This window comes from Pleurodeles waltl, chromosome 6, assembly GCF_031143425.1.
Source record: "Pleurodeles waltl isolate 20211129_DDA chromosome 6, aPleWal1.hap1.20221129, whole genome shotgun sequence".
Taxonomy (NCBI): Eukaryota; Metazoa; Chordata; class Amphibia; order Caudata; family Salamandridae; genus Pleurodeles; species Pleurodeles waltl.
The window spans coordinates 937,276,280-937,288,688 of record NC_090445.1 but is presented as its reverse complement, the minus strand read 5'-3'; the positions used below and the strand labels follow the sequence as shown (position 1 = coordinate 937,288,688).

General features: G+C 39.1%; 1 protein-coding gene across 1 annotated transcript in view; it reads left to right on the top strand.

Moving 5' to 3' along the window:
* STK32C (serine/threonine kinase 32C) overlaps nt 1-12,409 on the top strand; it is a 1,425,916-nt gene that overhangs the window by 273,778 nt on the left and 1,139,729 nt on the right. The gene's annotated exons all lie outside the window — the stretch shown is intronic.

The following is a 12,409-nucleotide window of genomic DNA, read 5'->3' as shown; positions in this document are numbered from 1 at the left end:
CAGCTTCTGATGAGGTGGGATGATGAAAACATTACAAAATCTGGTATTTCATAACCATATTAATTGTATTATTTGTGATAATAGCAGCTATTATGTGCACTTCAGTTTTCTGAGTATGACATCCCGTTTACGACTTTTGTTTTGTAAATAGGGACTGCATAGATGACTTTTTTCCCACAAACAAATTTAACTGCATTGAGGCTATGCATTGTTTTGCTGAGACTCCCACGCAATTGTTGTGGAAGTTGCGGGGAGTGGCAAACTTTGTTAATCCAGACGAGTTCCATACTTCCTCAGATATTAGCGACCATTTCCTTTCAGACGAAGGAAAGACTGAGAGCCAGTGTTATGGTCTAAGGGGAATCTGGCGCAACCATGTGTAACTTAATATGCCAAAGCTCACCAACCCATTGACAGAACGGTTGTACAATCTTGTTAGCAATTTCGCTCATGCTACCTAGAGCAATTGAAACTTAACGGCTCACAATCATGCATGATAAAGTACTTGCAGATTTTGAGTTTACAATGTCAAACCGGGTGAGACATGATTTAAAAAAAGCTGTTCTTACAAATGAATTATTCGCTGTTTTTAAGCGAACTGTTGCTTTCGTTTGTACAATAGGTCAACATGAATGCATTATGCATAAAGAACACGAGTCAAACATTTGCCAATGTCTGCTTGAACAGGAAGTAACTACCTTTATGTTTTTCTTTGCTTAAGAATGAAAGGAGAATTACAGCAACACGTTCAAATTGCTGATAACAATGGTAGTTTGAATTTGATTAATATTTAACGCACGTTCATCTAAAACACCGCATAACGGCGGTCTATTTAGGCCTGTTTAAAACTGACAAGGCCTCCATTAAACTTAACTGCCAATTAGAACGTAATGCAGCAGAAAGTTAACCGAGGGCCACTTCAACATAGGCTTCCGGTCTGTTAACTATGAATACCCGAATACTAACAATATCTCTTCTTTCTGAAACGAATGGTGAGGCTAGAACTGTATTATTTTACTATAATTCTTTCTTCCACCTTAGAAGTAACTCGGGAGATGAAAAGGAATTTTAAGCAAAGTGTAGGGAAAGTACAATTATTACAATAGTTCCAAGACAACCTACTTTATGGTAAATCCCTACATTCAGAAAAAGCTCACTATTCAGAAGCTTTTTTACATTTCTGGTGGGGTGAATTGCTGAAACTGGAGTTTTTTGTTCAGTGGCTAATGAAAGAATAGACATTTCGATTCAGATTTAAGCAAATCTTTCATATTTTTCCTGCAATATTTAGGCTATGTAATCAGAGCAGTATTGCCAAGAGAGCAGCATTGCTCACACACTTCCATTTTCTGGCTCGGATGAAATTAAAATCCTTGCTTTCATTTCATGCTTTGAGCAGAAGCTTGACAATGGAAAGGACATACAGTTATGCACTTAAAGCCCTGCACCTTATAGACTGTGTCAGAGATCAATGCATATTTTCTTAAAGGATTTAGACGATTGTAAATTTGAAGTGAGAGGAAAATGAGCCACCATACCTCATTATTATAGGCAACGTATTGTCTAAAAAATCTGTAAGGCAATCAGATCTGTGTGTGTACATATATATATATATATATATATATATATATATATATATATATACGTCTAGTTCTAGATGCTAAGCAATTTATATATATATATATAAACATATGTATGTGTGTGTGTGTATTTATATATGTATATATATATATATATATATATATATATATATATATATATATATATATATAAAAAAAATAAAAACAAAGCAGTTCTGCATTTCTGCCGGCCTCGTCCACCAATCAGGGCCGGTACTGGAAAGACGGGTGCAGATCCCATTTCAGTATACAGAAAAGTCCCGTAGACTAATTTCGCAAACTATGCAATGATGAAGACCCCTTGTGGGTTGAAATGTAGCCGAATCAATCATATTTAGATGCTGCCACGTTGCCACGTTGTGTGCATTATTTCCTTTGCGATATTACGCTGAGGGGCTTTTCTCTATATATATCTATATCAATATATATACATATCAAAATATATATCACCTACTTACTGGCGGTTGCCATTAGGTGGGTATAGTTAGGACCAGGGTTCCATAGAAAAAGGATTTTTTGACTTGCCTAGATCTTTGGCGCCACTTGACGAATCTTCACAAAATTTACCTAAAAGGTGTTCCTGAGAATCTTGTTGTACATGGGAAGTTTCAGGGTGATCCATCAAGTGTGGGCCGAGAAAATAGGGAGGTAAAAAAAGGGTGTTTCCATTATAATTCCCATGGGAATTTTGAATACAACTATAGCCAGAACCTCTGAATAAAGTTACACCAAATTTGGCAGAAAGGTAGCTTTGGTCCAGAAAGAAGACCTTTTGTACTATGGTGTAAATACATTCAGTAGTCTTTCAGCTAGCAAAAGAAAAATGAAATATAGATATCTAGAGGCGCAAAGGTTTCATGAATAATACCAAGCTTGTGGGGAGATCTTCAGAGCTCTGATTGGCTGCCAACACTTCAACCAGGAAGTGTTGGCAGCCATCTTGGGACTCTGCTTCACGCCCTCACCATGAACTGCTAATTACCCTACAAATTACAACACTCATGCATGACATCTTTGATAACATCATAGATAATGCCACTGTAACATCTGCAGTAAAATTACTGATCAGATAACTGTGGATCCTGTGCTTATAGTTACCTTAGGGCTTGCTTATAGTTAATTGAAATAACTCTAACTATAACTACTGAATTTCTCTGGTTTTGTGTGAGTAATTTCAGAACCTAGCAATAACGTCCCTCTAAACTTTGTTTTGTTTAAGTGAATATATATATATATAAAAATATATATGTATATACATATATATACATACACACACACACACACAAGGGCCAGATGTATCATTCTATCCAATAGCGATTACCTAATTGCGATTTTTTGGTGAATCACAATTAAGTAATCGCTATTGGAATGTATGAAACTCCAGGAGTTTCATACTGCAAATCGCAAGGGCTCGCAAATGGACCTATCTCATTAATATTCATGAGGTAGGTCGCAATTTGCGAGCCATTGCGAATGGCTACATTCACAGGGATGGTGGCCTGCTGGCCTCAGCAAACCACCATGTCTGTGATTTATTTTCCATAAAGCAATCTTTTTTTTAAATGCAGCCCGTTTTCATTAAGGAAAATAGGATGCGTTTAAAAATGATAAATTAAAAGTTTGCTTTTTATTTTTCAAGAGCAGGTAAGTGGTCCATGGGACCACTGCCTGCTCTTAAAAAATGTTATCATGTGCAATCACAAAGGGTAAGGGGTCCCTTGGGGACCCTTTCCCCTTTGCGAATGGGTTACCACCAATTTGAAATTGGTGATAACTGCGATTGTTTTGCGACCACATTCACGGTCACAAAACAATCATACATACTTCTGCGATTCGGTATTAGTAAGGGATGCCCTTGACACGCCCCTTCCTAATACCGAATCAGTATGTAGTCGCAGATCCAATTTGCGATTTGGTAACAAGTTACCAAATCGCAAATTGGATTTGTGACATACCAAAATGCAGTTTTTGCGAAAGGGCCGTTTGCGATTGCAAAACACTTTGATTCATCTGGCCCCTAGTTTCCTTGGGAAAAGTGCTTTTGTTTTGCTAATAACTTTGGCAGTGTTTGATGAATCTTCACCACAAAACTAGTTTGACACTCACTTTAGCTGCTGTCTGGAAAGTTTTGGGGTGATTCTTCAAACAAGGCACGAAAAAAAAGGGGGGGGTCCAAAAATGTGTTTTCCCTATGCAATTCCCCAAAGGGATTTTAGACACATCTACAAACCAAACCACTGGACAGAATTACACCAAATTTAGCAGAAAGATAGATCTTCGTCCAGAAATATCTCTTTTTGTAATTTGGTGTAAATCTCTTCTGTAGTTTTGGAGTTATTAAAGAAAAAAGATTTATGTATGTCTGGGAATGCTTATCGGACCCGCCGATCGAACATGCCAACAGGAATACCGTGATTGGTTGTCCACAACCTGACATGAAAGTTGCGGCTGCCAGTTTGTCTATTGGCACTTGGTCCAGAGAGGGAAGAATAAAGATGAAATTGGATATAAGGGGTCAGGATAGAGGTATAGGACTGAAGGAGGGGTACGTTAGGAACACCGCATGGACAAGAAATTCACCATAAATGTGTTTCTTGGGGCACACCAGGATCCACAGATCCTCTGCGGCACTCAGCATGGCCCCCCTGTATGAATCTGCGATGGATCAGCGGATCCAGGCCCCATTAAAAAATAAAATACATGCACTCACAGACCCACTCAACACTCACTCACACACCCATTAACTTTCTCACACACCCACTCACAGATCCACAAAACTACTACCACACCCAGTCACAGACCCACACAGCCACTTGCAAACCTATTCACACACTTACACACCAACACAACCACTCACAACCCCACTCACACATATATACAACCACTCACACATCCACTAACAGATCCACAAAAACACTCAAATACCCACTCACAGACCTACCCAGCCACTCACATAGGTGCTCATCCATCCACTCATACGCTGTGACACCTACTTACACACCGAAAAAAACACACACACCCAGTCAAAAACCCATACAGCCACTCACACACCCACTCACAGCACCGCACACAGACGAAGGCCATGCGCTGCGACTGTTGGATTAAAGCACGGTAGTTAAGAATTACTTTACCTTAAAAAAAAACTAGCAATTCACAGAAGTTTACACGGATGTTCTAGTTACGAAATAAAATTAAAAACGCCATAGAAATTCACTAAAAAACCTAAAGGTTACAGGGACAATTATACCTTGGTTCATATTTTACACACACAGCAGTGATTTTTATACTTATCTCAAGAAATTATAACTCGTGCTTTAAGGTAACTATAACTCATGCCCTCACCATGTACTGTTAAGTACCCCACATATGACATCAGTCATGACATTTTTTATGACATCATTGATAACATCACTGCAACATTTGCAATAAAATTGTTGATAAAAAAACTGTGTATGGTGGAGGAGCAAATTATAGTTATTGTAGGGCATGAGTTTCTTGAGATAACTATAACTATTAATGCTGAATTACTGTGGTTTTGCATGTGTAAAATCTGAAACTAAGTATAATGTCCCTGCAATGCGATTTTCCTGCTTCCCAGTAAGCCTGCCACCAAACTCCAAATGCTTTTGGAAATACACAAAATGTCAGGGACCAGCTCAATCTGGAACTGTCCTTCTTATTTTGCCCTTGTTCACCTTCCGTGTGCCTTCAGTGCCCCTCAGTAACACCTGAATGATTTTGATATGTGTATTGAACATTTTCCCATCATGTAGCATCTAGTATTACAATTATAATGAACAATATCTTCAGGTTCAATGTCACAGCACAAAATTACTCCCTAACATTTTTCAACTTTACAGGAATTTTGCAGCTTTATTACAAAAACAATTCTGTCATATAAATCATTGAGAAGTTTATTCCCAAGACGTCACCAGTATGCTTGACTGCTGCTATGTATACCAAAGTGATACCTAGTATGCAAGGGCATCCTCACTATTGCAGAGCCTTACCCATTATTCAGAGGCTGGTGACTTGGTGGAGGTAATGCTCTGAACCTCTTGTCAGTGTTTGACATGGTCCATCATAGCATCTTCCAGAACAGAATCAAAGCTATCTCTATCTCTGGGTTTCTTAAACCACGTTTCATCTCCTGCCTTAAGAACAACTTCCAGAGTCTCAATCTTGCTCCTTTTCATTCCAGCAGCTTCAGCTTGCAGTGTGTGGTTTGACAGGCCTCATCCCTGTTGCTTATGTTTTCCAAATCTAGGCTCTTGGTGTAATTCACTGGGTCATTTGGCTTCCAAACTGTTATTTACTCAGAAGGCACAAAGCTGAATGTCTCCCTGGACAACACTGCACCTAATTCAGCATCATCTATGAGCAACTGTTTCTTTTGCGTTCAGGACTGAATGAGTTCCACATGCAGTATGATCACAATCATGACCATCCATTTGACATCTGCTTAGACACTTAAATCTGTATGAGTCTCTATGAGAAGGACTTTACCTGGCTTCAACTGGTTTAAGGAGGGACTTCCTGTTTGCTACAGGTGAAAAATTGCTAACCAGAGTCCCCTGCATCAAATCTGGAAGAAATGGACCAGCTGACCACTGTCCAGTGGCCAAATTGGAGTTTGAGCCAGGCGCATTCTGGGAGTTGTAGTCTGCACCCCTCAAGGAACCACTCAGAGCTTCTGGAACCTTGGGGTGAGCTGTGGACTCCAAAAGAACTGTAAAAGACCTTCTGGAAGAAGATCCAGAAGTTCGGAGAAGATTGGAGAACGTTTTGGAAAAAGCACCGTAGAGGGGCCGACGCACCACAGCAACTCTAGCCAGCTTGCCTCAACTGTAACCCGGTCTGACTTGCAGGTTTGTCCCGCTGAAGAAAATCTCAGAAAAAGTGACTAAATCCAAATGTAGAAAGTTGACCGGGATCTCCTTAGCAGTGTATCCGAAGAGGGCTCCAGGGACGTCGGATCAAGATTCAGGTTTGGCCCGGTTGAAGGATATTCACCTTGAAAAATCGTCTAAGTCCGAATGTAGAAATCTTCGCCAAGGGCTCCTACAACGCATATCTGAGTAAGGGCATGAGGGAGGTCCGATTGGGCTTTCGACTTCGTCCTGCTGAAGTAAATCTTCAAGAAAACAACTAAACTTTGACCGAGGCCTCCTGCTGGCTGTAGCTGAGCAGGGCTCCATCGCGGTCAGCCTTAAACTTTGACTTTGTCCCGGTCGAGGTGCGACCAGATGAACAGATTGGCACTTTTTTTTCCTAGGCACTAAAAAAACACTAATTCTTTAAAAATTCATAACTCCAGCTCCCTTTATCCGATTTTGATTTGTTTTGGTGTCATTTTAATTCCATGGTGTCATTTTAAAGATAAAAATATACTCTATTTTTATAAGTTGGTGTTTTAATTGTTTACTGTTTTGTGATTTTTGATTGCTTATTTGTCTCCTAAGTTAAGCCTTGTCACTCATTGCCAAGCCAGGTTTAATTTATTGAGACCTAACTGGAGGTTAGTGGCCTATTGCTAAGTGTAGGTACTTACCTGCCCTTACCAATAATCCACTTTCCAACAGCTGCAATTATTCACCATGGACAGTGAGCATAAAGCAATGTTATTAATTATTTATTTTGTTTGCTGAGTTTCTCTTGTAAACATTTCAGTTGCTTCAAAACGTTTTTACCCTCGAGATGGGCTTAAAGAAAAGAAAAAGTGTATGATATAATGCTTACAATGCTTGAAGATTCACAATAGCCATATAGACCACTGCTGAGGGCTTTGTCGGTTGCTAAAGGCTTGGGCCTATAATAAGGGAGAGGGCCTTTACCAACCGGTACAGCACAAGGCAGAACGGCTATAAAGCTATTAGAACATTCCACCCACTAAGTGTTGAAAGTTCTAAATCAAAAAGGGGGAAACATAAAGACAAACATGGAACGTTGGAGCAGAGGACTTACACCAGCCATTACAAGCCCAGAGCTACTCCATTGTCTTCAGTCAAGCTCTCAAAATTCCAATGAGGTACAATGAATTGTACATAAGGTAGATACTTTACACTGTGATTTCATTCAAAATGTCATACATTCAAGCATATCAAATTTGTGGACCATCCTGATGGACTGTCTGAAAAACTCCACTCAATTCCGAACTGATTACATCATTACCTCACCAGGGGTAATTGACAGGAAGGACGCAGAATTACTAACTGGAATTAATGATGAGCCTCTTAGGAAATGTTGAAAATGAGATAAAAGAGGCCGCGGTTTTTAAGGATGTTTCTCTTATTTAGCCTTAGGCTATCTCAGTGGCCACTACCTGGAATTGCTGGGCACAGTACTTGGGAACTTGCAAGAATTCAAAGCTTAGGGCCTTATTTAGAATTTGATGGATGGGATATTCCATCAAAATTGTTATTACAAGTTCATTGGGCCTATGGCACTTGTAATACGGTGGGCGGGACCAAAGCCACATTTGTGACAGAGTATCCCAACTTCCAAACTCTAAATTAGGCCCTTTGTGATTAGACTGCTCGGTTACCAACATTTGACCATATCTCTTCTGTATGCAGACACCTTCATTGCCTGCCTATAAGCAGGAAGGTTACATTTATAGGTCTTTGTAAGACTTAGACAGATACTATGGATCAGGATGTTCCTGTTCACATGATTGCTTCTTCACCTACAGACCTTCTTCAACTTTACAATCACGCTCTTTGGATCAGTAGCTCATACTGGGTCTGTTCTTTTTCCGATTTAGATCATACTTTTAAAAAAAAAATCCCTCTTGAAAACCCATATGTGTGTTGGTTAGGGCAGCCAACAGGCTGCCTGGAGTGCAGGATCGTTGTCCTACATCCCTAAGCGCATCTATACATGCAAGACAACTACCTGATATACAAGGGGCAGTTGCCAGATTGCCAGATGTCTTCTCCAACTCACTGGGGAGCTGGAGATTGGCTCTAAAAGCCAAATCACTCTTAAATACACGTAGTCCTGCCCTGTGTGCTAGTGCAGTTTAATATATTACAGTGATTCTGACTGTGCGTGTGGTAGTGCCCAATATGCCAGAGTGCAGCCCAAAGTTTCAATAAGTTTCCTAGCTAATGGTGCTTAACATGCCAGCCTGCTGCACAAGAAACATATGGTGTTGTTAAATATGTTATTATACTACCCATTATACAAAGTACTGATATAAATGCCTGAGGTATGGCTCATTGTGCCAGAGTCCTTCTCAAATATTCTTAGGATTATTCTCAATATTCCAGAGTTATATCCAGTAGGCAGTGTTGGTAATAAATATGTCAGTGTGTTGCCCAATCTGTAAGAGCGTTCATTATTATGCCCGGGGAATGCTCAATGTGCCAAAAGTATAGAAAGATGTTTCCTGGTGTGCCAGAGGGCTAGCCTCTATGGCAAAGTGTTCCTTAAAATGGCTTAGTGATGCTTATTTTCTGTAGTGTGGGTGTCCTTATGCCTGAGCGCTCTTCAGCCTTCTAGAAAGCACAACATCTCTTCAAAACCAAACACAGCATTCTAGAGGGTACAGTCTATACCAATGTAGCAGGAAAGGTAGAGGACACCATTGTTATCCCAAATAGCTGAGCAGTAAAGTGAATTGTGGGTTTCTGGTCCTTGTGCCTCAGGCATATAAAAAACTACTCCCATTTTATTCTTTGTGGAATAGAGGTTGGCAAGGTCCTACATACTGAGTTCTCTAGTTATTGAGTTGTGAACCTCCTTTAAAATTATACTTTTATCATTGTTTATTTGATCAATCTCTCGGTCCTTGCACTCTTGATGCTTTTGTAAGTGCACATCGACAACAATCTCATATTGTAAGAGTTGGGGTCAAAGTGCTGCTACCAGAACATGGATATAGTGACAGGTCAATAGGCCAAGAGTTGTCCAAGCACAGACCTCACACTCAAGTCCTGACACATGAAGCTGCACTAGGAGTTGTACCCACCTCCTCATCCTGCTCTCGTCCTGGAAGGGACATGAATGCAGTCATGGGAATAGACACATGTAACATCTGGAAACCCCACCTCGACTTAAAAGGAATTCCCGCCTTCTGTGCTTTTCCAACCTTTTTGATGAGAAAAGGAAAAATGTTGAGGAGTCAGGCCTCTTGAAGTCTTGTTCCATATTCTGTACTACATCATAATCTGTGTCTTTATGATGCAATAATTACACTGCTTAGCTCCTTATTCAAACCTTATGCATCAGTGCTCTTGCTGCTACAACTGGAGAGGATTGAGTAAGGTCCTTGTCTTTGTGGGGAAATGCATATTCCTTTAGTTTTTATATGGTGATGGATAAGCCCCATATCCTACTTGCAGGTGCAGTTTCTGTAACGTAGGCCAGCAGCACAGATTCACACAGTGGTAGATGATATTTTCCAGAGATCCATAAATGCATTGACATGCACAAACAAAACAGAAAGACAAGCAGCCATGCACCCTTTAACTAGATGTATCTATCAATTTATTTTTAACAGAAAATAATTTGAACATATATGAAATATTGTAATACCTGAAAAGATAGTTAAAGTTCACATTCACTACGATGGTTTCAAATTAATTTTATTACCACTTACATATTTTCCATTTTATCAACCACATTTATAACTTTTGAAACTTAAACATCATCATTTAACAACACACATCATATTTTAAAGGCCGCACCTTATGTGAAAGCTCTGTCCTCTTACAAACACAGCTCCATTCTCCTCTTATCTGATAGCTTTCTTACACATTTTGATATAAAATGCTAAATCTTTTTTTTATTACCAGTTCTACATTTTAACTCATGTGCGACCAAAATTTGCTAACAGTCCTCAGCAGGACATACACGTATCTACCTAAATCAAGCCCTCATATGCTTGTGAGGATGCTGATTCAGCAAGATTCATTTGAGGCCATTCAGCTGAAAAATGAACAGTGCACGTCTCCACTGATACAGTTGGCTCCAACTAACAATAATAATGGCCTGTACATTTCTGCATTGGGTGTATATCACTGTGGTGTGATTGAAATATTGACCTACATACATTGTGCATCCACTATATCAGCTATCGCTATACTGTAAACTTACTTATATCTAGATAAAGATGCATTCACCATTTGTAACTCCCCATCTACTTACCTTGAGAACATAGAAGTAGCTGTTATAGTTTACGCTATATTTTTGTAGAAGAATATTTTGACCTCTTCAGTCTTAGTAAATATGTTTTCTGTTGGCCATTTTCAAAGTTACATTCTGTGGACAATTCTGCCTTTGCTTGTCTGAAAGCATCACGTATCCTTTTCTATTGTGCATCCTTTCTACAACAACTGCAAGAGTAAAACTATATAGAATACATTATGAAAAAATAGGGCCAAATTGTCAGAGAGAGTAATTCCAAAACCAAATCTGTACAAACTAAATGAAATTACCTATCACAAACATAACATCTTTCTCCACAGGTTCCTTTCAGTTGCACATGGATACATTTAGTATAGGATAGGCACCTAACACTCGCACACCAAAAGTTAAATTTGCTATTGACATAACCGACAAAGTCAAGCTTTAGCATGAAAAAAGATAAACACAAACGGTTTATTATATATTAACATTCCTATGTCTGTATGTTCTTTTGTTCATTCAATAAAAATAGACTTCTTGGTCCACACATACTTGCCAGTTTCCTTTCAAGACTGATCTGTTCCAAAGAGAATAATATTGAATTGGATAATATATTGTGCACATGTGCCAATACGTATTTGGTGGGGAATAGGGATATCTACCAGCACATGCAGGGTATACATTGAAAGATAGTGAGCACACAACTTTGTTCCACAAATTAAAGGTTCTGATGTGTATTGTTAGCAGTTCCCCATTCCACACTGTATCCCTGAACCGGGAATCTAGATTATAGGTTTTTCATTACAGCTAGAAGTTTGGGGAAATTGCCAATATTTTGCATAACTAAACTCAGTCAAGCTTTTCAAATATTCTGTAGAACTCTCTACACTTACAGTACAATGACAAAGATCCTCTCTCAACAACCCTTTTTGCCAAGTGGCCACAGCCCTGGAGTTATGCAAGGAAGTCTTCTCTTCAAGAGTTTTTCATGTGAAAAGTTAAGCATTTCTCTTTGTTAAACCCACCAAAGAAGTGTAGAGCTTACTTACAAAACCTTTCCCACCAGCGTCTCTTCTTGTAGACAGGCTCCAACTTCCATCTCCTGAGGTAGATGCAAACCAACAAGTGGCATATAGAGGCATTTAGAGGTGCACATTATGTAAATATACACTTGTCCCAATCGATCACTAAGCCTACTGTTCGAGAGTCTGCCGGTGGGAAAACTATTTCCTTCCCTTTTCAAGTAAGGTTTTTGAAAATAATTTGTGATAAAAGAGTAACACACAAACCAATAGCACTTTATTCATCCTGAAATAACATCTTATTCTGCTTCCATATGTAAACAGACATTTTCAATATATTTACTTCTGTATTTAAGTTCAAAAGAGTTTTGGGTCAGAGAGAAGATTGTTCAAAAGAAACAACCAGCGGTCTGTTATGAGGGATCATCTATACACACCATCATCAAGAATGCAAATGGTTTAAGGCATGCACTGACTTCAAATCAATACTGGTATGATTTCCATAATGATTAGATAAGAAAAGTGACTCCTAAGCACCAGAGTCAAAAGGTATGCAATTTAGATGTAAATTATGCAGTGTATACATTTTTCTGTAAAATAGTTATTATGGGATTTCTGTTCATTACCTTTAATGGAAGT